This window comes from Lygodium microphyllum, chromosome 5 (genome assembly GCF_053477565.2).
Source record: "Lygodium microphyllum isolate KBCC chromosome 5, Lygodium_microphyllum_v1.1.10, whole genome shotgun sequence".
In the NCBI taxonomy this organism is placed as follows: domain Eukaryota; kingdom Viridiplantae; phylum Streptophyta; class Polypodiopsida; order Schizaeales; family Lygodiaceae; genus Lygodium; species Lygodium microphyllum.
The window spans coordinates 85,759,499-85,766,734 of record NC_141139.1 but is presented as its reverse complement, the minus strand read 5'-3'; positions in this window follow the sequence as shown (position 1 = coordinate 85,766,734).

Here is a 7,236-nt window from a genome sequence, read left to right as displayed (position 1 = left end):
AATAGCTGTACACTTCCTTTTATGAAGAACTTATGCAGTCTAAGGACCAGTTGCATAAGGCAACATTCGAGTTAGCCTCTACTAAGGATACCCTAGCAAATTTGTTTAAGCAGATGGAGCAACAAACCCACCTGATTGTAACCCAAAGAGATGAGATATCTTCTTTGAAGATTCAGTTAACAGAGGCTCAATCAGAGGTTACTAGCCTCTCAGAGGAGAAGGAGAGGATGTCCAAAGAAGCGCAAGAGTTCCAAACTCTTTTAGACGTCAAACTTCCAGCCTTAGAGACTGCTAATGACACAGTGGAATCACAAGCTTCCCAAATCAAGCAGTTACAAGATCAACTGGTAAAGTCACGGTCTGTTCCTCCAAGCCCTCATGTTCCCTTGATCCCTTCTCTCTCACAGCAAGACTTGGCAGCTCTTCAGAGATAGGCTACCTTATGTCCCTTATTCCAATATAAAGTGGAAAGATTGCAGTCCAGAATGGACTTGCTATGGTCTACATTTGAGCAATTCCAGGAATATGTTCCTCCGGACCATTCCTTCTTTGTCCACTATCAATTACAGAAGTTGGCCTTCTACATGAAGCTTTCCATGATGGATCTTCCTATTCCAGAGGATGGTTGGAGTGGGACTTGGTCTCCTAAGTTGCTAACAGAGGTGGTCCGTATGGTGTTTGAAGATTCTGTCACGATCGATACCATGTTGATGTCATATATGTATCTACGAGGAGACTTGTTGATTCCAGATAAAGTGGATATGGCTTGGTATGTGGGAGACATGGTTTTACAAGCTATTTTGTATGTCAACCATTTGGAGTTGCGAATAGATGATATGTTCCAGAGTTACTCCTCCAAAGTGGCTACTTGCCCTGATAATTCCTGACATACCATGATTGATTCTGTGGTCCTGAATCAAAGACAGAACACAGCTTCTACCTATGTCTAGAGCACTAACCAACTGAGGGTGGATCTCTTAGCTTATCTTTCCAAACATAATCCATTTGATTCTACCTTTTTTTATGTCTATCAGAGAAGATCTATCTTAGGTCCTTCTGTTCCTACTCTACTCTATTACCAACAAATGGCTCACCGTTATGATATATATCTTTCCCTCTATCAAACCAATTCCACAACCATCTTACCCCTTCTTTTCCAACCTCAATCTTTTCCTCAAATTCCCATATTTACATACTGCTCTTTTATCGAGGATAGAGTATTTTCCCCTTCTCCACCATGTCCTTCTCCATCCATTCATGTACCTTCTACCTTTCCTCTTTATCAGTTAACACCCTTCTTAAGTGATTCCCTACAATTTTCAGCCACTCCTTTAAATTATTCTTCCTTTTATGATTTTGCCTACCCATCTCTTCATCCACTTTTTCTTATTCCACTTCCATCTCCTGCCACTTCTATATCTCAACCACCTCAGTTGGTTAGTGACTATGATGGGTTTGATAATGAGATTTCTAGAAGAAGGGGATGGAGCTCGAATGATTCTCTTACAGGACCTCAAATAAACTAGCCAATAATTCCAGGAGATTTGACAACTACCAATCAAGCATATCAGAACTATATTCATTTTGCTCACCAATATTCACAGTCTCTGGATTATTCGGTGAGATTAACAGCTCATTTTGCTTGGTACCTGGCGTACATGCATAGGCATTCTCATAATGATTCAAAGCCTATTCCAAAGTTGTGCATGAATGTCAATGTGAGCATTGATTCCCAGCAACTGGATATATTGTATTTTCATGCCCTGTGTTTGCCTAGCGATACCTTGTCCTCTTGGAAAGGATGTACTGCCTTCAGTTTTTTTAGAATCCTCCCAAGACATTTGTAGATGAATCCTTGTCTATGGATCGTTTCCGAAATCACCAATCTTTCAAGAGGGATCATCTTCATTGATACCTTTGCCATGTATGGTGGATGATTTTTAATGATAAATCTCTCTTTTTGGAGGAGTCATTCAAATGGTTGTGTTGTGTGTAGTGTTTGTGTTGTGGATTAATTTATGTAATAAGATCGTGGTGGTTACCTATTCGATTGGCTTTCGTACGAGCTACATTTTTGGAGAATAGAGTTGAAGATGTTGATGCAGAAGAAGAAGAAGAAACCTCTTATATCCTTTACAAGTTTGTTGTGATTTTCAGTTTGATAAGAAGTGTTAATGTATAAAGGATTTTCCTTTCATTGTCTTTTTATATCAGATACATGTTATAAGTTGGGGTCGTGGTTGGATGGACTGTTTTTGAAGATTTATTGAAGATCAAAGTTGAGTTTTTGAATGAACTTGTATTCCCTTTTTCCTGGGTCGCGAGGACGCTTCCTTATTAAGTGTGGGGATATGTTGAGTATTGAAATGACTTGCTTTTTGGCTGATTTTTGTTGTTTTTGAGAGCTGAATGGTTGATTTTATGAGATGATTGATTGGTTTGAAAGTGGTTTGAGAGTGTTTTGGATGATATTAATTATGTTTTGAAAGTTCATGATGATTTTCAGTAGAGATGTGATGTTATGTGATGTTCTGATATGTTGTGATTGGTTCTGTATAGCTTCTGTTTTGTTCTGTTTTCTCTCTGTATGAAGCATGGATTGATGATTGATGAAGATTGAGATCTTTTGAAAGCTTATTGAATAGTTTTTGATGGTTTGGAATGGTTTGAGTATGAGTTATGACGTGTTGATGACCTTCTGTAACCTTCTATAGATCTTCTGTAGAGCTTCTGTCTCTGTAATGTAGCTGTACTGTAGTTGTTCTAGTACTGTACTGTGACTGTTCTGTATGCTTCTGTATGTGTTCTGATGGATGAGAGTGTAGCTTGGGAAATTTTTCTAGCCTTGGAAAGAGGTGAATACACGTGCAAAAGAGCTAAAAGAAGTGAAAGAAGTAGCTGCTGAAGACTCAAGTAAAGACTGAAGTGAAGTGACAGTGGTGAGCTGTGAAAAAACACTGTAGTGGCTCTGGTGACTCTTCATATCAGACATACCTCTTGGGAGGGGTATCCACAACCTAAGAAGGATTATTAAGTGTGATTATGAGAAATTGTAGTGAGGATATGATGGATTATTGATGGAGAGAGAGAAAGAGAGAGAGTCAGAGATAGCCAATTCTACAAAAACAGAGTGATTGTATATGAGAAATTGAGAGAGAAGACTATGAAGATTTTGAAGATGAATACTATGTGATGTATTTCCATTCAAAGATGGTGTATTCCTTTGTTTTCTTTGTTCTATTGATGGATTTTGTGAAGATATTAGAGAATATGGTTGATTCTATCAAATCCGTGGGAGATCTACATGATGCTGCATGAAGATTTGTTGTGCCCGGTGTTCTTTTCTTCATTGTGATCATATAAACCCTAATAAAAAAGCTTGTTGATGTTACAAGATAGATTTTCTTGCAAGAGAATTCCCTTTTTCCTTGGTGTTCCTCTTGGGGCTCCAGGCGTATAAAGATTGTTTCATTGCCTTCAAAAAGCAGAAAAGCGGCTTGTGGCAGGAGGTGTTGAGGGCAGTCCATAGGAGGTACCCAAATCCTGAGGGTCAGCAATTCTTAGATGATTAGGGACGTACAAAAGTGAGGGATATGCTTCACAACAAAAGATCCCACCTCATGACACGGGCCAGGGACTCACTGGCGGAGGCTGGAGGAGGGGCGTGGAGCCTACAGCCAACCACCTATGTGCCACCACGTAGAGTGGAAGAAAGCCAAGAAGAAAGCAGCTGAGAAAGTGAAGAGTCGCCAACATGCAGAGGCGTGACGGATCCAAATGGAAACAATGGGATCGTCGCATTACGGATCGAGCGGCAGAGAGTCGTGGGATGCATAGTTTGTAAGTATATTTTGATTTCTAGTTTTTTTAAATTTATATTTCTTTAAATTCTTTATATATTTTAGTCTAATATATTGTGACGTCGAATTGTTTGTATATCTCTAAATGTTTTGCAGACTACCATTGTTGGTAGGACACCTACCCCTAGAGAGGTAGGTTACCATCGAGGCCATAACCGCGCAGCAACATGGCTTCACTTTTATGAGGAGGGTCTCATCACTGAGGACCAATACAACCGAGCCATGAGGATTCGACAGCCAGAGGAGGTATGTTTTTCTTACTTTCCTATTAAAAGTATAACTAATTATAACTTTTTCTCCACCTTGTCTATGTAAGCAACCCTGATCTTTTGTGTGTGTAGGCGAACCCGGATGTGGAGCACAGCGAGGAGGGGGATAGCGACGCTAGTAGCCATGGTGGTACTAACAAGGATGTTTCCTCTTCAGATTCGTAAAGGAGCACCATACCTCCTCATGAGGCCTTCTTTTCTTATATATGTATGATATCTCTTTGAGCCTATTGCTTACGGCCACGCTTTAGGTCGCAAGCACTCAAAACTTCCCTTGTAAATGCTTTGACATATAATGAATACACGGACTTTTACTTTCAATTCTCGTGCCCGTAAGATACATTGTCTTTTTCCCAAATACACAATCTGATGTATGGGAGGGGGAAAAAAAAACCAGAGAGCATGTGGTTGGTTTTTTTTTTCCAGTTATGTTTTGCGCGTCTATTAGCGCGTCTAAATTGCAGGTAATTCGCATTTATTCGCGCATCTATAATGCAGACTACACACGCTGCATAATTCAAATTAAAAAAGGAAATTAAATATCTTTTTTTTAAAGACATTTTTTGTTTTCCGTTTGCGTCTATCAATGCTTGTAAAAGCGTGTCTACCAGCGTGTCTATATGCGTGTGTATATGTGCGTCTATTATGCATCTCTTTGTGTGTGTAAATTCGTCGATACATGCGATTATAGACGCGGAATGATAGACGCGCAAATAGACGGGCGGATAGACGCGCCCGTAAGTTTTTCTCTGTATTCAAAAATCGCGTCTAAATGTGCGTGTATGAGGCCTTTTTGTTGTAGTGTTATATGTTAGTTGTCATGCAAGTTCAAAATGTCTAGAAGGCTAACAAATAAGTTTTAAGGGATTGATTGTTCAATATAAAGGGGTTGGTTAAGTAGATACACAAATTTGAAATTTGGCATATTGGGAGGAAAACTAACACTAAAACTCATGAGTTGGTTGAAAATGTTGCTTCAAATTATGTTGCTACCATGAGAATAGACAATCCTATATATGAAGGCAAGGAAAGCCTTGATTTGATTGAAGGGTTCCTAAGAACTAGCAAGCTGAAATGGTCAGCTAATAAGTGTAAAAGGTATGCAATTGTTAAAAAGGCCAAGTCATGCATGCTCATAGATGACCAACTGTATATGAGAGGGACTGATAATGTACTGAGAATAGTATTGGATAATTTTGAATTTCCTACTTGTTCATCTTTTTGTCATAAAGAAGGATGTGGAGGTCACTTTGGATTTAAGCTTACCAAAAGAAAAATCTTGTTAGCAAGACTTGCTTGGCCTAGTTGTAGTAATGAGGTTACTCACTCGTGTAAAAGTTTTCGTGCTTATCAGTCATTCACTAAAAGGGTATTGATTCCAGAACTTGCTTAAGATATTGTTACCTACATGCCATTTTTAGAATGGGATTTTGATTTCATTGGACCTTTTCCTGATACTAAGATAGGAAAGTCTTATATCCTTATTGCAATTGATTACATTGCCAAATGGCTTGAAGCAAAAGCTACTCAAAAATGTAAGAAAGAGGATGTAACCTAATTTTTTATGGAGTATATATACTTTAGGTTTGGGATGCCATTGAAAATAGTGACAAATTAGGGTCTCAATTTCAAGAATAAGCTAGTTTGGGAATTGACAAGGAAGTTAGATTTGAAGTATAGGTTTGTTATTCATTTACTGTTAGAAATATAGCATGAGAACCCTATGTAAGTAAGGGTGCATGAGGGAAGTGTGGTGTGAATAGACTAGAGGACAAGGGAAACACTAACCCTAGCTCACTCAAAGGCTATATAAACATGGCCAAAGGTAATTCTCAGTGGATGAGAGAGAGTACCAATTGTACTTTCATGAGCAACTGACTAAGCAAGATCTTCTTCTTGTACTTTGTGTGCTCTCTTCTCCCTCTTCTGCACACTCTTCCATGCTACAACTCTGATATTCCAACATGGTATTAGAGCCATATTTTATCCATTAAGCTTCCGCTAATCCTATCTTAGTTGAATGCATAAGAAAGTTTCATTTCTCATCTTATCTTATCAACCTCCATAGCTATTTCTGGACCTATTGACCTTGGAGGAGTTGGTATGGCCAAAGAAGGGCGTTTCAACTCTCATGATTTCTTTTGGAGACTTATTTCTCACCTCAAGCCACAACATCCTATCACTTAAAACCTTGACACTGGCCACGTAGGAGCCTGACATTGTGGGAATTACTGATCTGGCACAATCTGAAATAGCATGTTCCTTCTCTATTGCTCACAGTCTATAAAAGGCGCAATCTTATCAGCCATCACGGGGTATTTGTGAGCTATCCTTATCTAAGAGGGTTTGCCAAAATTCCTTCTCTGCTGCTCACACTAAGTGAAAACCTAGCTACAATGACTAATTACTCTTCTCTAGATTTTATTCTAGATTTGGAAGCTCCATCTCAGGGCTAAAAACACTTGGTGGACATTATTAAGTCCATCAAAATATCGACATTTCACATCTCAAGTGAGGCATAAACTATAAGATGAGTGCTTGTAAACACTAATGCTACATTTCTCAATCATTGCTTGCTGATGATAATTAGAATCTGAATGTTAAGTTAGAGATATGAATACCATTTAGCATGTTAGCATGATCATTAAGTACTCCTCTCATTAAGTGACACTATAAGGCCATGTGTAATATTATAAACACATACACCATGCTCCTCTTCAAACATTGTCTTGTTGATTTTTAAATTAGATTTTAAATCCCTTTCAGCTTGTTACTCATTTGGTTTAAATATCATTTCATTTACTTCTACTCTTATTTCTAGCTTTGTAAAGGATTAGACACTGCCATTGCCTTGTGCCATTGGTAAGACCTTCCTATCATGGCCTATGTTGATGTAAAACCTCAAATCCGCTATCGTGCCACTACGTGCACACCGTGTAAAAAAATCTAGAGTGTGGCTTCCTTTTAGATTTAGAGAGCCAATGCCACTTTAGGCATTAGTATTAGTATCCATGGTTCAAAATATTAGATTTTTTTGGACAAGTTTTTAGTCAATTTTTGATATTCTAGATATTATCTCTTGTAAAAATCCATAAACTATAGATAAC